The following is a 21,355-nucleotide window of genomic DNA, read 5'->3' on the forward strand; positions in this document are numbered from 1 at the left end:
GGGATTTGAACCCTGCTCTCCAGAATCATAGTCCAACACTCAAACCATGGAGTGACAAGTACAGTCTTCCAATGAGTGATGGACATTGGCTTCCATTTCACAGGATGGTGAATCCGTTCTGGGTTTTTCTCCAAACTGTGAAGGAGCTGCCAAGGGACTGGGCCTGTTTTGTCCCAGCTGTCTGCTCCATGCATCCAAATGCTACTTTATTGTTGTTATATCCCTTCAAGTCAACTCTGACTTCAGGGAACCTGATCACAGGTATTTATTAGGAAAAGAACGACAGCCCCAGCGGAGTTGCTCAATAGTTCTGCTTTCTCTCGCTGCTGGAATCCATTTATGTTTTGATTTTGTGCAAGCAGGTGAGGAGAGTCACTGGTTGTTGCTGCTGTTGTTGTTGTGTGTGACACCTGTGTGCCTTCAAGCCATTCGAACCCTGGTCTCCCAATCCAGCGCTCTAACCACTACACCACACAAGTTCCCTATATATTTATGTAAACACCTGTTGCCAACCAATGATGTCCCAAAGGCAAACTTATCACAAGGTTGATTCAGAGAAGGGCTGCCATTGCTTTCCTCTGAGGGTGAGAGAGTGTGACTTGCCCATGGTCAACCAATGGGTTTCGAGGTCAAGCTGGGAATCGAACCCAGGTCTCCAGAGTCCTAGTCCAAGACTCAGACCACTACTCCTTGATAGCTGTCTCTTGCATTGAATAGCCAGCTGAAATTCAGCTTGCAAAGCACTATTTTGCTAGCATTGAAGCATGCCCTCCAAGAGATAAAAACCAGGAGATGTTTGGCCAAGCGACATCTGAGCGACAGTCAAGATAACAAAGTCTATAAAGGAAGAAGAGCACACAAACCGGGGAAGACTGCAGCAATTCTGCTTTTGCAATTGGGAAGGAGGTCATGTATCCATAGGGAGAGGTGAGATATAGATGATGATGATGATGATGATGATGATGATGATGATGATGATGATGATGTAGAAGATGGAGCCAGCTTGTTTCCTGCTGCTCCAGAGACTAAGACACAAGGAAAGAGATCCCAGGCAAACATTAGAAAGAACATTTTGACTGTAAGAGCTGTTCAACACCACAATTTTCCATTGAGAAAACATGCAAGAAAGCTAAATGGCTGGATATGGTCTACTTCTGGGCTACATTTAAATCCCTTTTTGTCTCCAAAGTCCATGACTCTGTGCAAAATCAAAGAGAAACCAAGGCAAGAGTCCCCTCCCAGCGCTGTCTGATGCATTCATACCAGGGATGGAGACTTGGTAATATCCGATCGTTCCCAAATTCCCCGGGACGACATCCGTCCGCATGCGATTCCATTAGCGACTAACCGAAGACAAATGTTTGTTCCTGAGGCGATGGAGGAAAAATAGTTTTAATTTTGTTTGGGCCTTAAAAAAAAAAGCAATGGGGGAAAAGAAAAGAAGAACGGTCCCTCTTCAGTTTCCAAATTAAAAAAACTGGGCAAGGATGACAGGTGTTGCAATTGAAAAGGCTGACCCCCTGAAGGCCAGATGTGTAATCTCTCTCATATATATATATATATATATATAGCTTAATTCTATGGCTGGAGATTTATGAACACTATGAAACAAAGACTAAGATGTGTGAAATAAAAACGCAACCCTGGGAAAGCCAGCAAAGAAGCGGAGGAGGAGGATGCAGCAACAGGACGGAGGAGCCCCTTGTTGCAGGAGATCCTCTCGGACAGAGGTTCTCAACCTTTGACCCTCCAGCTGTTTTGGACTTCAGCACCCAGAAGCCTTTGCCAGCATGGCCAACAATGAGGGAACCTGGGAGGGAGATGGAGCCCAAAACATCTGGAGGACCAGAGGTTGAGAACCACTGCTCTAGGAGATGGTCTCTTTCAAGCATGGTTCCAAGTTACGGCGAGGACTTAGAAAACCCTATAGATCCTGGCTCTGGACTGTCTAAAGGACCCTACCTTCTAAGCCCTCAGATCTTCAAGAGAGGTCCTTCTCTCAGCCCTCCTAGCACCATAGCATCTTAGAAATGCTATCAGAAATGCTTAGGAAGGGACCACAAAGGCAAACCCACTTCTGCCATGCAGGAACACACAACTAAAGCACCTTGGAAGATGCCCATCCAACCTTTGTTTAAAGACCTTCCAAGATGGAACCATAGAATCGCAGAGCTGGAAGAGCTCTGAAGGGCCATCAACCCCTTCCCATGTAGGAATACACAAAGCATCCCCAACAGATGTCCATAAAGACCTCTGAAGAAGGAGACTCAACCATCCTCCGAGGGAACTTCTTCCGTTGTCGGATAGCTCTTACCATCGGGAAGTTCTTCCTCATGTTTAGGTGGAATCCTCAAGATGACATTCCATCAGATATTTAAACTTAAGGCCATCATATCACCCCTTTTTCCTTCTCTTCTCCAGGCTAAACAGACCTAGCAGCTCCCTAAGTCGCTCCTCATAGGGCTTGGTGGTTTCCAGACCTTCCACCATTTTAGTTGCCCTCCTTTGGACATGCTCCAACGTCTCATCATACTTTTTGAATTGTGGTGCCCAGAACTGGCGCACGGGCACCAAAAGTAGGGCTGGGCACATGTGGACGCCCAGCCCCACTGAGCCCTAATTTTGGCCCCAGGCCGATACAAAGCACCAAGTCTGTACAGGGCCTGTGTCTCTATTATTTTAGCCCTAAGCATAACAGGGAGGACATTGGGGTACTGCTCTGACCACACAGAGCCAGAATCTTGGGGTCAGCATTCTCTGGGGCTTTGCTGAAGATCCTGGGCTTGCCTCTTTTACGGCGCACCATGCAGCAGAGAGAGAAAGCATCATCCTCCAGGGGCCAGGGCTAAGTGCAACGTCTGGATAACCAAACCCTTGACACCTGATGCCATAACTGTGAAGCGATCAGGAGAGGAGAGGAAAGTGTGAAGTAACAGACTGCTCCAGAGAGAGAAGATCATTATACAGAGGGTAATGCAGGCGGCGAACAGCTGGCGAGGAGGCATCCCGAGGCAGAGATGCCGAGCCTGCATTTCGGAGTCTCTCATTGGAGGTGCATAATGTTTAACGTTAAAGCAGTCAGAAAAAGAGAACCCTTTGAGTATATTTTAGGACTTTTAGATCATTTTCATGGGAGAGCTTATGCTTCTGTGATGCATGCAGAGACTCTCAGCAGAGCAACCTGGTTAGACATTACATCCAAGGTCAGGGCAGCTCATAAAACATCTCAAAGGAAGATTTATTTCGCACTAGGCTGGTCTATGGCTGTCGTCATTAATTTCTTTTGTGTCCACACAAGCCCTGTGAATACAAATGAGCAAACATCTACACCCTCCTCCTCCTCCGGGTCTGTAGTAGCCATTCCCCATCCTGCCACCTTCCAGAGGTCTAGAGCTTCCTTTGGCCATTCTGGATGAGACTAGTGCAAAGTGAAATCCCAAACATCTGGGATGCACCAGGTTGGGAAACACACCATCCTGTCTAATAATAGTATGTGAGTATTAAGCCTACTCACCATGAGAACTAGAGATGGGAAGGGGATGTTCAGGTCGTCTTATAGTTCCCCACTTGCCTGCAGACTGCATTTCCACATTTGGGATGCATAGTCACCCCAATGTGCTCGTCCTCCTAGTCCCCAACCTTCCCACATAGAAAGTGATGTTCTGGAGGGGCTGGGGTTCAACTCAGGTTGGCTTGAACCCAAGGAGACATTTCTCCTACAGATTTCTTTAGAACCAGGGAGACCAAGGAGCCTGCTGGAAAAGGAAACCTAGGCCTTGGACAGACCAGAACTTTGTGCCAGCCTGACTGCAGAAAAGGGTTGTGCGAGGGCTGAGCATTTATACACTTAGCAACCCTACCGCGCATCCCGGGCATCTCCCAGAATGTCTCAGTATGGATGCCTTCCTTGGAGGTCTTTAAACAGAGGCTGGATGGCCATCTATCAATGGGGATGCTTTGATTGAAAGTTCCTGCATGGCAGATTGGTCTCTTCCAACTCTATGATTCTATGTAAGGATGGTAAGAAGGTCTCTTGAAGGGAAGGGAGGTCAAAGGAGGCTGGGAGTGCCCACCAAGGAGGCCCTGTCTCCTCTTCCACCAGTTGTCCCTGTGAGGGACAGATAGAAAGGCTTCCTTAGAAGATCTCAACGTGGAGACAAAGCCCTGGTACAGACTGGTGCAAAGCAAGCCCTAATGCGCGCTGTGGGTGTCATCATAACTTGCCCCCATCCACACGGGGCCCACCATGAAGACATATGCACGGCACAGCGTCCAAACGGTGCCGCATGGACATCACTGGTGTGTGCAAGGGCACCAATGGTGCCCTGTGCTCAGCCTAAGAAGAACCCACCAGGAGCGGGTTCTTTTTAGGGCTCCTAGAGGCTGCGCCATTTGGTTACCGCGATCTCTGTTGGGGGCAAAAAGGGGCAGCATCTCGCCATCCCTTTCTCCCGGTCTGTATCACCCCATAGATAGCAAAGAGGGTGCCAGCCAGGCCTCTCTAGGAAGGGAGTTCAACAAGGGAGCCTGGGAGCAGCCACCAAGGAGGCCCTATATTCTCTCTTTCCACCTGATTTCTGTATGAGGTTGGAGGGACAGAGAGGAGGGCTTCCTCCAAAGATCCCAAAACACAGGCAGGATGGGTCCAGTTCTTCAAATAGACTGGACCTGAGGCATATCAGTCTTTGCAGGCCATCTCCGCCGCTTTGAATTCCGCCCGGAAACAGACTGCCAGCCAGATAAGCAAGCAAGGTATTTACTGCCTCTTTAGCGATGCGACGGGACACATTTCATAACACTTTCTGAGTGTTAATCAATACTGTCACTCAGCGGCACCCTTCCCTAGAAATGGTTCCTCCTGCCCTTTACAATCATCAACGTTTTCCCCTCCCTTAAAATGCCTTTTGGAGAGAAAATTGGAAAGGTCAGGAACAAAATAAATGTCTTTTTGAATTTTGCCCATTCTGGCAGAGAGCCTTCCAAAAAAAGGAAACGAAGAAAGAAAAAGGCAGAGAGGAGCCAGGGCTCTATATAGGGCAATATGGAATTAAGCAGGGAGGAGAAATACCTTGCAACACACAGCAGCTGATGCTGCAGCCTAGCAAAACAGAGGAGAAAGTTTGGTAGCTAGATCCGTCGTCTCTGGGAGAAAAGGCAGGAAATTAAACAGCTCCAAAGATGGTGGCGATGGGGAAGGAAGCAAAAGGAGTGAGTCGGGGAGACTAGTCATAACATCGTAGGACCTTAGAGTTGGAAGGGGCTGGAAAGGACATCCAGATCAACCCTTCTTAGGCTTTAAGTAGTAGATCTGGGGTAGCAAAAAAAATTGTAGTCCATAGATTCTTCACATCCTAGAATCCTAGAGTTGGAAGAGACCACAAGGGTCACCCAGCCCAACCTTTTTGCCATGCAGGAATAGCAATAGCAATAGGTACTTAAATGGGTCTAGCCCATGGTTCCCTCCCTCTCCGAATCACTTCAAGTGGGAGCCAGGGTCATTTGAACCGATTTAAACTGATTTGCGATCCGGTTTAAAAGGTAGTGGGAATGAGGCCCTATAGGCTAATATGGCTGCAGCTGAGCCCTTGAGGGGTCCCTGGCTGCTCAGCTCCAAAGGGACTCTCAACTCTAAGCTAGAGGAGCTGCTTGAAACAACATTTGTGCTTGGCTTTGTGCTCTCCTAACTATTCCTAGGTGCATCTAGCTGGTGGAAGGGGGTGATTGGGGTATGTGCCAGGCAATTTGGGGGTAAAACACTGGGGCGACACCAGCCCTTGTGACCCCATTGCCTTTGGCACCATGAGCAACAGCCCAAGCTTGGAGGCAAAGGTTGCATTTCTGCAGCATCCTTCCTCCAGCAGGTTTGCAGTCCTACCTCCAACTTAAGTTACACAAGAAAGAAAGAAAGAAAGAAAGAAAGAAAGAGGCTAAAGGAGGGGGGAAAATGAGCCCACTATCCTACCATCAGCAATAATGATTTCTAATTTAAATTCTGCCGGCTCAGCAATCCGCTTTCCAAGGCTGGCTGTTAGCCAGAGCGGTTCTTTGAGTGAGATTCCTTTGCATACGGTCAGCAGAGGCAGCAATGGAAGGAGAATACAGATGTAGAGCTGGCAGGAATCATTAGTAGGAGCTCAGGTTTTTGGGGGAGGGCAGAGAGCCCAGGGCTTGCAAATATAGACTTCCGGATCTGTGTATTAATAGAGCCTTTTCCCACCTTCCTTTGAGGCCCTGCCATGAGAGCATCTCAGAGCCCTGCTGCATCCCAGAGAATGAAGGGAAGGGGATTGATTTTCCATGCATTTGGATCTATTCGACGCGAACTCCTGATTTGAGTGGGAGGGGAACCCACCCACATCTGAATATAGATACATTAATATTGACGGCCCCATACCTCTCCAGTCCGTCTAATTAATAAGGCCATCGAGGCAGAATTCATTTCGTGACATATAATGGGTTATTGATTGATTGGCAAATCTGATAGCTGAGGTTGGCTCTTGCATACAAAGCGAATGCATGCTAGAAGTAAGAAAAATACTTGAAATGATTAGAAATTAGGAAGCCAGGGCAATTAAAACCAATGTCAAACTGCATATTTTCCCCTGCTGTGCAGATTAGACCTTTGTCTCTTCTCAATAGCCCTTCTATTAGGTGCAACAAGTCCTCTCTTTTCCCCTATCCTCTAGATCTATGGTGCTTAAAGTAGTATTAAAACATTATTATTCTGCAATGGGATATCTATAGCCCTATAATGGTTGGAGGAAAAGACCCATATGCTTCACAAGTGACTACTAGAGACATGCTAACTAGGGCTAGCAAACATGCACTCATGGGCAAGGACATGTTGCTTCAAAAGTGTGTCTTCAACAACTGCTATGGTATAGTGGTTTGAGCATTCAACTATGGAGACCAGGGTTCGAGTCCTGGCTTGGCCATGAAACTTACAAATCCCAGGGTTTGGAGTCCAGTTTCCAGATACAGCATTAGCATTAGAAAATCTAAGGTCTAACGTGCAGAATTAATGCACTTTGACATGGCTTTAATTGCCTGTGGCTCAATGCTATGGCATTCTGGGATTTAGTTTGGTGAGATATTTAGCTTTCACTGTCAGAGAGCTCTGGTGCCGCAGCAAACTACAAATCCCAGGGCTGCCTAGGATGGCGTCATGACAGTTAAAGGTAGTGTCAAACTGCGTTAAATCTTCAGCCTCGGTGACATTGGGCAAGTCACACTCTCTCGGCCTCAGAGGATGGTGATGGCAAGCCCTCCTTCGAAAGGACTTGCCAAGAAAACCCCATGATCGGTTTGCCTTGGAGTCGTCATAAGTCAGAAATGACTTGGAGGCACACAACAAATAAACGCACAGTGCAGACGTTGTGATTGCTTTCCATTCACAAAATGCGCCAGTAGTACATGGAGCAGCAATAGTGTAAAATGGAAATGTCTTATGGATGGTGACCACTTTGCAGAACCAAGTTCCTAACCCTTAAGATCCCAAAGGAACCTTTATAGAAGGTGAATCGTGCATCTATTTGTTTGTAAGTGGATGCCAGCAGTTTTGGGTGGCACACTTTTAAGGGGCGTCCCTTCCTTTCTGTCGTACCCCATGACCTGCCATGGCTTTTCGGTCTCCCTCCAGACCAGCCGCCGCGTCTCGTGGCGCCAACTTGACCCTCTCTCTCTATCCGTGATTCAGCATTGAGTTCCTTGACACGTTAATTTCTCTTTAACCAAACTGGCGCCTGCCTCAAACGCCTTTTTTCCCCGCAGAGGCAAAACAGAACTTTCTATCTAGCAAATTAGTGTAATTTTCAGAGGCATGAAATTGCCGGATGACATAAAAACCAGAGTTGCCGGGTGAAGGGATGAATCAAATGTCGATGGCGCTAATTGGCAAATGACACATTATCCGCTTCGTTGGATGCCCTTTTGCCATTTCGGATCTCCAAGGCTGCCAGCCTTGATTGGCATCTCCCGCTTGGCAGTGGTGGTTGTGTTTGACAATGAATTACAACCCCAGAAATGGTGATCAGGGCTGGTTTGTGTATGTGTGACTCTATTTAGGATAGAGAAAGACCCCAAAGATTGCATTGTGAACAGCTTAAACGCCATGTTTTCCTCTTCTTGCTCCAAATAACCAAACTTGCAAGTGTCATCTTATGAAACGGCTTGGAGCCCATTCAAGATAGGTTCATGCAAGCCTGAGAACCCTATGGGTCTCCAAATGTCCTAGGATTGTACCTACTATCAGCCACGGCTACTACTATTGCCAGTGGGATTTCTTAGAATCAGAAAGAGTTTTGAGGGACCTCAAGAGCCATCCAACCTCCTTTAGCCATGCAGGAATACCCAACTGAAGCCCTCCTGAAAGAGGTCCATCCAACCTCGATTTAAAGATCCCCAAAGATCTTTAAGAGCCCACCGCCTTCAGAGACGGTCTTTTCCACTCTCAAAGAGTCAAGACCTTCAACCTAATGTTTAGATGGGATCTCTTTTCTCGTAGATCCAATCCACTGTATTGCTTCCTATGTCTTTGGAGCAGCAGAAAGCAAACTCATTCCATCTTCTACATGACGTCCATCCTGATGTTTAAAGATGGCGATCATGTCCCCTCTCCATCTTCTCTTTCTGCAAGATAAATATCCCCAGCTCCCTGAATCGTTCCTCATAAAGCTTGGTCATTGCCTTGAGTCCCTATATTGGCTTCTTCGCTGCCTTGAGTCCCCATATTTGGAGAAATACAGTATGGGATATAGGATGATGATGATGATCACAATGATGATGATGAATGGTGGTTTCCAGACCTTTGCCCATCTTGGTTAACTCTACAGTGCAGATGCAGCCTTAGCATCAGAGATTCTTAGCTCTAATCTGCACCGGATAATTAATGCACTTGGACACTGCTTTGATTGCCCCTGGCTCAGTGCTATGGAAGCTTGGGATTTGTAGTTTTATGAGGTATTTAGCCTTCTCTGTCAGAGGGCCCTGGAGCCACAGCAAACCACAAATCCTAGGGTTGCATAGGATGGAGTCATGACAGTTAAAGGTGGTGCAAGCTGCATGAAATCTGCAATGCAGATGCAGCCTCGGTCCTAGCATGGCCAGGCATGGAGAAAAAGAAAAACTGGACAGCAAAGAGCAAGAGGAGGGCAGGCCTTATGCGGACCCTGGATGCTGAGTATCTCCTCAATGGGAAGCCCAGAAGCCCAAGAAAGGCCTCCTCCTTGTCCCTTTCCCTTCCTCCTTCCCTTTCCTGCTTTCAGCAACAATCTCTTTGCAAAATTGGCCATCTCCCCCCCGAGAGGCACTTGGCTTGTGCCAGATGAACCAGAAACACGTATTTCAGCCGGCCTAATAGAAAAAGAGAAGGGGGGCAAAGCCAAAATAAAATGCAATAGGTTATAAAGAGAGGGAAGGGAAATGGGAAATTAAGATCGCAGGGGCAAATGTGAAGCCATGCAGAGAAGGCAATTGGATCGAGGAGCAACCATTAAAAACAGCAACAAAGCTTGCCTCCTTGCTACGGATAAACAAGCTGCCAAAATCCACCTCCGCGAGCCATGCCAATTGCCCAAAGAAGCCCGGTGAAGCGGCTGCTTCATCTGAAATTTTACTGGACAAAGTGGATCAATTATTGTCGATGCCTTCTCTTGCTTTTGTGGTTCTTGGGATGATCCCAGATCCTTTATGTACAGATGGGTTCCTTGAGGCAGGCCCTTGTGGTCTCTTCCAAACCTAGGATTCAGTGACTCTAAGTCAACTGACTCTAAGTCCCATCGAAATTGCCTTAAATGGTTCGGATGCTGAACTATTACACTCTTACAGGGAAATCTTGTGAACATCTGCCTTGGCTAAAATGGTAGAGAAGAGCCATTTGCACGCAGGCAAAGAGACAGAGCACTCCGAAAGCTGGACACTTGCTCAGACCATCATGGAAGGCCATTTGGCCACATTGCTGACCTTCTTTATGATGCCGTCGAACAGATTTCGCCATTCAAAAGCTGCAAAACAATTTGGCCTGAAATTTACGAACCATTTTGAAAGAGAGAGAGAGAAGAAAACCACTCTCCAAACGTATCCAAAATCCCAGAACCGTGCTGATCCTCGTAATCCTCTTTGATAGGGTTGCGTTGGCACGCGACCCTGGATGGCTGTGCCAACGCTTTGTAAAACACGCTTTTTGTTTGCCGCTCCGCCATCTCAGCCGCTCCTGCCAACTCCATGCTATTGTTCTTCCCCCCTTCATTGTGCCATTGACCGGGCTTAAATATCAAATATATATTTGCAGATGTCAAAAGCTTGGTGAACTTCCCGCTCGGTTTTATCTGCAAACCGCGGTTGGCTCACCTGTCCTTTTTGTTGCAATTTTTTCAGCCTTGGTTCTTCTTCTTCTTCCCAATCTCAAGAGGATGCGACTGTTTGGCCGCTTCTCTAACGTCCGTTCGGTGCCAAGAAAGCAGCTGCACAGCTCTCCAAGACATAGAAACAGAAGTATTATGAGCTAAAAGGGAGATATAAAGAGGAGAAGAGAAGGGTGCATCAAGGACTTTTAGGTATCCTTTAGGCACAGAAAAGCAAGGTTTGCTTAACTTGGAGACGTGGAAAATCGAGGGTGCGTCTACACTGCGGAAATAACGCAGTTTTGATGCCACCTTATTATTATTATTATTATTATTATTATTCATTATTTCTGTGGCTCCTGAGAGGTTATAGGATGGACATTGGTAAATATCTGAAGTCTTCTTGTGCCAAATATGGTGTAAACTCCATAAGTCGGAAGGTTTGAAGGCACGCAAAGGCAACGACAATGACAAAGCCATTATAATGCTCCAAGAGGATGCCAGACCCCCCATTGGTCCAATGGCTCTACTCTAGTTGATATATATATATATATATATATATATATATATATATATCAATCACATATGGGACCCAAAGTGGCAATTGGACTGAGGCCCATACCTTTGTGATCAATCAGTTTCTCTTATGTTTTGTTATGCATTTTCCCCTTTGCCAAAACACGACTCAAGATAATATAGTTGAGATCATATATATATATATATATATATATATATATATATATATATATATATCCCATTTTCCTCTCATAGGGGACCCAAAGCGGCACACACCTTTGCAATCAATCGATCTCTCTCGCTGTGTTTTGCTATGCTTTTTCTCCTTCTATGCCAAAAGCAATACTTTGCGCCCTTCGGACAGTGAAACCAAGGTGTACTAACTCCTCCGTTCCAAATAGTTCCTTCTTTCAAATGCAAATGAACCATCACCAACACAGTATCCTCTTTTAGGCCACCTCCGCGAGCGTCGAAACCTATTCCCACGGAACCAGGTTTGGAGATAATCCCTTAGATTATGATGGATTCTAGTTTTAAACGCATTTAGGGTTCAACATGCAACATCCATTCTCTGTTTGTTTGTCTTTGCACTCTAATTGCTGGCAAATATATTTTTTCGGCTCACCGTGCTGCAATTTGTAACAGGATTGAATTATTTCCATTAATGCCGTATTTTGCAATAACAGTTCCTCAGGAGTCTTTTTTCCATTTAAAGCAACCCACTTAACGTTACGGGGGAAAAGATGCTAAATTGCTAGGATTAGACTCAAAAGTGCTGGGGAACGCTCTCCGCTTTATATATGGGCAAGATTGGTATGGCAGAAACAGTTCACATAAAATGTCTCTATAAGTTAGTAGCAAATGAAGCTGCTCCATATTGAATCAAACCATCTTTAGTCCCCCACCAACATCTGGAGGCTTCCATGGTTTCCAGTTCCTCCATAACTGGACCTGGAAGAGGAAAGTCCCAGCCTTTGCTCCTTGGAGAGGCGATCTTGGCTGGGCAGCTGAGTCCTGGGAGGAACGTTTGCCGAAATCCCAGGAGAATATCAAGTAGCTTTTTTTATAATGAACAGTAAATCTTCATCCTTGCGGCTGAGATTCGTCGGGATTGATTTTTGCCAGTCCACATTCGAGGGAGGAGGAAGCCAATTCCTGAAGGTTATTTGACACAGCAGAGCGACTGTAAAAAATATGTGATTAGACTAATAAAAAGAAGAAGCTTTGAAAAAGATCCTGGTTTATGTATCCAATAGCCTTATATGGGGAAAATGGATGGATTTAAGCAGAGCCGGCGGAGAAGTTGTTGACCTTGGATGGTGCATTCAGATCCCCATTTGATCAAGGAAGGTCTTGGACATTCCTCATCATCAAAGGAAAAGTTGTATAGGGTCATCCCAAGCTAGAAGCAACAGGGAACGAAGAGCAAGAAGCAAATGAGCCGCTAAAGAAAAGTTGCCATTCTTTCACATTAAATAATGATATATATATATATATATATATATATCCCCCAAATCATTGTGCAACAGGTGCATTCTGTTGATAGTGTTCGAATTGCACAAAGAGCTTCTAGTGTGCATGCGGTGCATTGCGCGCTGCTGTTGTGCGTCCTACCTTGTGCATTGTAGTTGTGTCTTGTGTACTTTGCATTTGCCGACCTTTGAGTTTCTTCCTTTTGGGAAAACAGGTAGTTTGAATGGATCCCTGGCTGCCCAGGGTTTGCAAGACCTAAACAGAGCTATGGAGGACCAGGGCTCTTGGCGGACTCCCATCTAGAGGGTCACCATAAGTTCAACACCGACTATGGCAAATAACAACACACCCTACAATGTCTTGAGATCCCCTTTGTCATAACTTACATTATTAAGTCTTGGATGAGCTTCCCGGAGCCTGTGGGGCCTGAGCCTTTGTAGCGGAGGAATTGTGATAAGGGAAGATTAATGGCCCGGAGCAGCTGGATGGCGAGTTTAGCATGCAAGAAAGGGCCTGTGTCTACCGCTGTTTGGAAATACTAACCTCTTGTCTCCTTCCTTTCCACGTTTCGATCTTGCTATGCAATTAATTTTAAAGAGGTTGGAGCTGGCCAGGCTTGCAGAGGCCAGGCCTTGCATTCCCAATCTCTCTCTCTCCCTCTCTCCATCCCACCATTTTAAAATCCTTGGTTATTAAGAGTATCGGCAACTCAAGGAAAACCCCAGCGTTCTGATATAAGTATGACTACAACACCCAGAATCCTGTTGGTGTCCTACACATGTGTAAGATCCTCTTTCCCATGCAGTTGGCTATTGCGCAAAGGGCCTATTCAGTCCATGGTTGCATCAGTGGCATCCCATAGGCATAACCATTGTGCAGGGACCTAAATCCTATCATTAGTCCCAATTGGAGTTTGACATGGAATCAATTGCAGTCATCTATTTGTTGAATCAGCATTCAGCAATTGATTGGATGGGCTTCTCTAGTTGGGACTAACCAACAGTATTCCAGCCATTTACGTTGTTTAGCTAGATGAGGAATGGTTGCAAGGTTGGACTGGGAATCTGGGAGACTAGGGTTCAAATCCCTGCTTAGCCATGGAGAGCCACTTGGAGAAGTCACAGTCTCTGGGCATTACAGGAAGACCATGGCAAACCTCTTCTGGACCAATCTTGCTAAGAAAACACTACAATAGGGCCACTATAAGTAGACTTGAAGGCGCATAACATCAACCATCTTGGCTTGGTAATGCCTCACTCAGTTGTTGTATCTCCATCCTTCACATTGGCGAATCATCTAATGCAGTGGTTCCCAACCTGTGGGTTCTGACCCCTTTGGGGTTCAAATGACCTTTCACAAGGGTTGCCTAAGACCGTCAGAAAACACCTATTTCAGACAGTCTTAGGAACCAAGACACCGCAGTTTTATGGTTGGGGGTCACCATAATATTAGGAACTGTATTAAAGGGTTGCGGCATTAAGAAGGTTGAGCAGCACTGATCTAATGTAAGATAGGATCATAAAATGGTGCAAATTGGGTTGTCGCTCAAGGAAGGCATGGCTCTGAATTTGCAAAACCTCATTTGGGCTGTTGTTGCCTGGAGCTCTTGGACCTTATTCATAGGGTCCATTGAAAGCAATGGGTCTTTTCCAGTGGCTCTCCAGTGCCAGCCATCCAGATGTTATTAGACATCAGTTCCTAGTTCAGGATTTATCAGTGCAAAATTTGCACTTGGTTGTTTTGCGGAGAAAGCAGCATATGCTGCCTGTTGTTGTTGTTGTTGTTGTTGTTGTTGCATGTCTTCAAGTCATTTCTGACTTTTGGCAACCTTAAGGCAGACCTTTCATGGGGTTTTCTTGGTAGGTTTCTTTAGATGGGGTTTGCCATTGCCATCCCTTGAGGCTGAGAGAGCGTGACTTTCACAACGTAATCCAGAGGATTTACTATTGTAAATGAATGGGCACAAGTAATCTATGAAGAAATAGTGGTTTCAGATGAGCTCCAGGTAAATAGGTTTCAATACTGTAATAAACATTTCTGAACGCATAAAGGAAACGTCTCCAAAGCTCTGTAAATACATCCATAAAGTTCCGGATTGCTTTCCTTTTTTCCTCTCAAAAAGGAAATCCGTATTCCGATTCCATCAGCCGAGTCTCTATTAAAATGCAAATTTTGCAGCAATTAGGAAATAATTAAGATAAATAATAAATTATAATTAAAAAAGACACTGAAGTGCTCCCCATCTCCGAAAATGAAATGCATGGGATCTATTTTGCTAATGCTCATTACGTCTGACATAAATGGCTCCATTTGTCTGGAAATGTAAAAGCCTGAATACTTTTGGAAATTTACAGCATCCGTCGGAGGTCATTTTTCTTCCAACTTCTTTGTTTCAAAAAGGAAACAACAACACACAGATGCACCACAAAATGGGTTGTATCTTTTGCGATGCTGTCTCAGATAAAACTTTTTGGAAGCGGTGGCTGTTTTTGTTGTTCTTTTACTTGTAACGCATCATGTTGTTGCTGTTGTTGTTGTATGCCTTCAAGTCATTTCCATCTTATGCCAACCCTAAGGCAACCCTATCATGGCATTTCCTTGGTAAGGTTTGTTCAGAGGAGGGTTGACATTGCCTTCCTCTGAGGCTGAGAGAGTGTGACATTGCCCAGCATCACCCAGTTGGTTTAATGGCTAAATTGGGAATCAAATCCTGGCCTTGGAGTGATAGTCCAATGCTCAAACCACTACGCCACTCTATAAATACAACACAAATACACCTTGCTATAAGTAAGAGATGGATAGATAAGAGATAGATTGAGATATAAGAAATACATGGATAGGTAGATGGCGGATAGATAGAAGATGAATAGATAAGAAATAGATGGATAGCTAGTGCATAGATAGATAAGAGATGGATAGATAAGAGATAGATGGATATATAACAAATAGTTGGATATGCAGATGGTGGATAAATAAGAAATAGATGGATAGGTAAGAAGTAGTCGGATAGGTAGATAGTGCATAGATAGGTAAGAGATGGATAGATAAGAGATAAGCAACAGTGATGATAAAGATGGCGGTGTCCAGAATTCTTTGTAAATGGACTGACGTCTGTCCAAAATAAAATTTAGCAGTTTCACAATATCTGTATTCAGATGCCATAGCATTACTATGTAGGGGAGCCAGTGAAGTGACCACTATGCACCATGACCATTGTGGAAGAGGAACAATGCCCAATGGGGATGGGGAACATTGGGATACTCTTGCCATTGTGCTGATATGCCTCTTCCCATAGCATCCCATAGCATATCCGTTACATAGCTAAGTGCACATGTAGTTATGGAAACTAGAGCACAATGGAGAATTCTGGCCAAGAATAATCATCTTTGTCTCTCCTTACAATAATGCTATCAGGTAGGTTGGGTACACAGAGACTGCAACAGGATGACTGTGTGGTGATTTGAACCCGGGCCCCTTCTAGCCAAACCGTGCAAGAGCTCAGTGGCGCTCGTCGCAGTGTCTCATATCAGCAAACAAAAATGGAGAGGAACGAGTCTCCCCTCTTTTGGCGCAACAGCCAATTTCCCAAGTGAGCCTGCTTAATTTTTATAACTGCCGCCTAGACGGGCTTTTTATGGTTTTGTAGCCTGAAATATTTATGGAAAACACTCTCGGAAACAATGCGCTGCCTTGAGCAGGGCTGCCCACAATGCGCGATCCCATTACTCATTCTCTGGTGTCAGAACTCATCTTTCCATTGATCCAAGGAGGAGAGCGTTTGTGAGCGCCTTTGGAGGAGCTTGAAGCAACCAAAACAAGTTGCACAATCCCCTTCTTTGCAAGACGCTTGGGGTCATCTCAAATAGGATCTTTGGCTCCGGAAGGTAGAAACAAAAGCACCTTTTTGTGCTTGCTAAGAGGGAAAAGACAAGACTGATGGAGACAACGGAGGTGAAGGTAGTCATTTAAATGACAAAAGACCTGTTTAGTAAGCGGTATTGATTTGTTCCCATTCATTGGAAGCGTTTGTCAAAACCTGGAGGAGATGCAACCCAAGCAGAGACATGGGAACCACCAGCCGCTCGTGGCTTTGAGGATCAGATGCAATTCGTTGTGAGATTAATTCTCTGCCATGGACCAAAATCCAAGCCAGGGAAGCATTTTTGGGAGGCCATGGTGCTTGTTTTATGATGGTGGAGTAGATTAAGAGTTGGATTAGGACCAGGGATGGAAGCCCACTTCAGATAATAAATAATAATAAATTTATTATTTTTATTCCGCCCTTCCATAGATCAGGGCGGTTCACAGCAAATATCAATAAAACAATTAAGATCTCAATGAATGGTCATTGCAACTTTGGACATGTCGCACTCTAAGACGGTGATCCCCAAACTTTGGTCCCCTGGATAATTTTGGACTCCAGCTCCCATAATTCCTGACTGCTGACCAAACTGGCTGGGGCTTCTGGGAGCTGAAGTCCAGAACACTTGGAGGACTGAGGTTTGGGAGTCACTAGCCGAAGAGGAAGACAATAGCTTTCTGAATCTACCTGGCCAAGAAAACCCTAGGAGCACATAGCCATAGATCAGAGCCAACTTGAAGGCACATCATGCGTGGACCAGGAGACTCCAGGGGCAGCTTGGACTATCCTGGCCCCAGAAACACCCCGAATATCTCCCATTGTCTGGACATTGTAAATCCATAAAGTGTGTGTGTTCTTTTGTACTGAAAACAGGACAGTCGTTTCATTTTTTAAGATGCTTTTTACTTCATCGGTTGCCTTTTCCTGACCCTTTTTCCTGGCAGAGCACAAGGCTCTGTAGTGAGCAAGAGAAGACGGGGAGAAAGGTTTTGCATAAGAAAGGAGAGATTTATGCAAAGAAGCAATTAAAAGCAGGGCTTAATCTGGGCTGGCATAATTGCAGCTCAACTCCAAAGGACCTGATCAAGAAGAGGAAGGGAGGATGGGGGAAGAAGAGATGGAGAAGGGAGGAGGAGGAGGAAAAGAGAGGGGAAGGAGGAGAAAGGAAGAAGAGGAGGAGGAAATGGGTGGCAAGGAAGAAAAGGAGGGGACAGGGAGAGCAAGGGAGCGTTATCCATCTTTGAAATCAGTTAACTTCCAACAGCGGAAGGATGAAGGCTGGAGCAAACCCGCTTCTGGTGCCATCAGCGCTGTGTTTGCTGGAAGTTCATTGCAAATGAGCCCATTGAGACAATGCACAATGGGGGATAGAGAACATTGGGATACTCTTGCCATTGTGCTGATATGCATCTTCCCATAGCATCCCATAGCATTGGGACAAGGCTTTCCTCTCCTTGGGTCTGAAACCCAGGTGCCTTTCCGTTTGTGCATTTGAGGCCTGTGTTAACATTCGCTGTCGACAACTATGTGGCAAGTTCTCTGGAACAGGATGGGAATAAAGGAGCCTCTCCTCTCCAACCTATCTCTCTCTCCTCCTTCTTGGAGCCCTGAGCTCCAGGCAGGTCCTGATGGATGGGACTTGTTGTCCCATCCGAGAGGGATTTTGCTTTATGTTTTGTGCAATCCTAGCAATGGTCATGCTTACCTCCACTTTCCTCTTCCTCCCTCTTTAATTCTCTTATGTCCCCCGTGGTCCTTTCCAGACAAAGATCAGGACTTCTAGAGATCCCCAACAGATCTCTGCCCTTCGGATGCTGAGGATGGTTTCTCTCCTGCCGTGGGTTTTGCCCCTTGCCCTTCTTTCCTTTTAATGGTGCCAAGGATCATTCTTTTAACTTTAAGCGTTTTTTAGTGCTCCGCTTCAAAACCTCGGCATTTTTAACAAGGAGGAACAACTTTGGCAGCGCAGGGGCATTTGATAAAGTGAGTCAGCTTTCCATCAAAGAGACATTTTAAGTAATGCCGTAATTTACGAAGAAAATGTCAAACACACATTAACTTCATAAGTCACCGCAAAAGCATGGCACTTAAGCCGCTATTTAAGTCCAAGGCGTTTCGTGATACAAATGGGGTCCAAGGCTTGGAGACATTTTGGAGCAAGGAAAGTTCCTGACCAAACAAAGCTAAGTCCAACAAACCAGATCTCCACCAAACATGGGAGACCAGTCCCTTTGCCAGACTGGGCCCATCTCAGTCTCCTCTTATTACATATACTTATCTGTCTATCTATCTCTTATCTATCTCTCCATCCATTTACCTATGTTATATTTATCCATCTATAATTCCTATTTATTACATATATCTTTAATCTGTCTATCGTGTATCTATCTCTTATCTATCTATCCATCCATCCATCCATCCATCCATTTACCTAACTGTTACATTTATCTATTTATAATTCCTATTTATTAAGTCTCTCTCCTTTACCTCTTTTATCTATCCATCCATTTATCTACGTGTTATATTTATCTATCTATAATTCTTATTTTTAGCTCTCTTTCTCTCTCTCTCTTATATCTATCCACCCATCTATCTACCTGTCTTATCTCTCTCTCTCTCTCTCTCTCTCCTGTTTATTAGGTCTATCTATCTATTATATATCATACCTATATATTCCATCCCTCCCTCCCTCCCTCCCTACCTACCTACTTACTTTGTTGATCTAATACACAATATGGGAACTCGCAGGCCAATTTAAAGAGAACTAAAAAGGGACCGACTTTTAAGCATAGGGTCTCTTGTGTGCGGCTGCCTGTCGATGAACGCTGGGAGATCGGATGAAGGCTTAAGCAGAAGCAAAGAAAGTGTTCGCTTGGCACTATGGAAAATGGCAGCACATGCGCGGATGGAGGAGGAGAAGAGAGAATGAAAATGAAGGCCGGATGGATGTGGAAACAGAGCCTGAAAGGAAGAGAACATAAAGGATTACAGGACAGATGCACATGAAAGCGCAGAAACAGAAACGCAGGGATGGGGAACAGACAACAAGAACTAAGGGTGCATCTACGCTGTAGAAATGATGCTGCACCAAGAGGTTTTGGGAGGATGCAAGCTTTGCTTAACTTGGAGAAATGGAGAGTGAGGTTGCACCTGCACTATAGAAATAATGCAGATTGACACCACTTTAACTCCATCCTGCAAAATCCTGGGATTTGTAATTGGGGAGGAAGGTCTTAGGGTGCATTGACACTGTCGAAATAATGCAATTTTGGCACCACTTTAACAGCCCTGGCCCCGTCCTGCAGAATCCTGGGATCTGTCGTTTGGTGAGGCACCAGCACTATTGGACAGAGAAGGCTAAGACCTTGCAAAAACTGCAAATCCCAGGATGTCCTAGGAGAGAGGCAGGGCTCACTGAGGCTCTTGGCCTCAATGGCCAACCTCCTCTGAACCCATTTTGCCAAGAAAACCCCACAATAGGTTCACCATAAGTCGGAAACGACTTGAAGGCACACATCAACAACAACACATTGGCCAATCACTCTCAAGATGTTGGACGTTGTATTTTCTTGGGCAAAAACCAATGGACATTTAAAATAATGCACACATCATGAGACTATGGAGAACGATGTCCAGTACCAGGTCCGCTTTTGGGACCATTACTGGCCCCCAATAAATTGCATCTGCTGCAAATCATCCTCATCCCTGGTGTCTCCATATGAGAGGCAGAAGTTGGATGCCTCTTTCACGCTCCAGAAATAATGAAGAGTGACAACTGCGGCAGATTTAACCCATTGGCCAAACGATCCCAGACTCCAGCGGCAGAGAGCCAGCGTCCTAAAACACAGCTGGCTTCCAATCTAGTGGCTAAATGCAACGAAGGTGGTACAGAGAGACACCCAAAGAAGCCATGGATGGGTCCATTCGTCCGTGGCAGCCTTCCTTTCCTGCTGTTTCCAATTAGGGATGAATAGGCGCACAAGAAGCAGCAGCAGCAGTAGCTTCACATCAGCGCACCTTCCCAAAGCCATGTGCGTTGAGGTACTGCCACCTAGTGGAAAGGGGGAGGAGAGCGGAGATGTCCAAAATCCCTTTATGGGACCAAGATACCTTTATGGGACCAAACATGATGCACAAAATAGAAGCCGCAAGAGATTTCGAAGCTCCACTGGCTCCTTCGTCAGGGAAAAGTGTTAAGAATTGTGCTGGGAAAACATTATATCTCTTCGAAATCCATGAATAAAAAAACCCATGGATAAGGAGGGGTGATTTTATATATATGTATACGGGCGCCACCATTGTTACGTGACAGATGTATAGCGTCCGCATGTTGCGCCATGCTTGTGATGTCATGAGTGCACCATTGGCACACTCGGGTGTCACAATGGCGGCACAACCTCCCGGCTTTTTGTGGGTTTTTCCTGCCAGCAAGAAGCCGTGCGGTTTGGCGGCTGTGGCTTTCCTACGGCAGAAAAACAGGCACCAGCAGTCCACTGTTTTTTGGCGATCTGTCCCACGACAAGGTCCCAGTGTGTGTGTGTGTGTGTGTGTGTGTGTGTGTGTGTGTGATGTACCTTTTATCTAGTCCTCCTACCATATATACTTGACTATAAATTGGCCTCCTGTATAAGTCAAGGGAAGGTTGTGGGGCCAAAATTATGGACAACCCCAACAGCAAAAAGCATCCGATTTTGTCCACTGTCTGTGCGGTTTATTTCTGTGTTAATGCTTAGTGCCCACAACTTTGTGTGAAAACGAACCTGCTTTTGCGGGACTTTCCCCCACTTTCTGTGTGCTTTCATAGGCGACATTGTGTGCAAACGTTTTAAACCCCGTTTCTTCAGGGGAAAAGCCCAGTGTGATAAACTCCTAGGTGGACCTTTGGTCTGATCCAGAACCATAGTTATCCTGATGTCCCCATCTTCATAGACTGGGGATGGGCTGGATATTAAAATGCGTCTCGATCCTTGGCGTGCCTAAACATGTCTGGATTGCCAAAACGTAGAACAAGAAATTATACAAGTATGGATGGGCTTCCTTTTGATTTTTAATGAGGATAATAAGGACTTTGGAAGCATTTTTGAAGCTGGAAGTCTAGCTTCTCTCTCTCTTTTTAAAGAGACACTTTTAAAAGCCTTTTCTTCCATCTCTGTTTTGAGAGCTT

Source organism: Sceloporus undulatus, chromosome 8, assembly GCF_019175285.1.
Source record: "Sceloporus undulatus isolate JIND9_A2432 ecotype Alabama chromosome 8, SceUnd_v1.1, whole genome shotgun sequence".
Lineage (NCBI taxonomy): Eukaryota > Metazoa > Chordata > Lepidosauria > Squamata > Phrynosomatidae > Sceloporus > Sceloporus undulatus.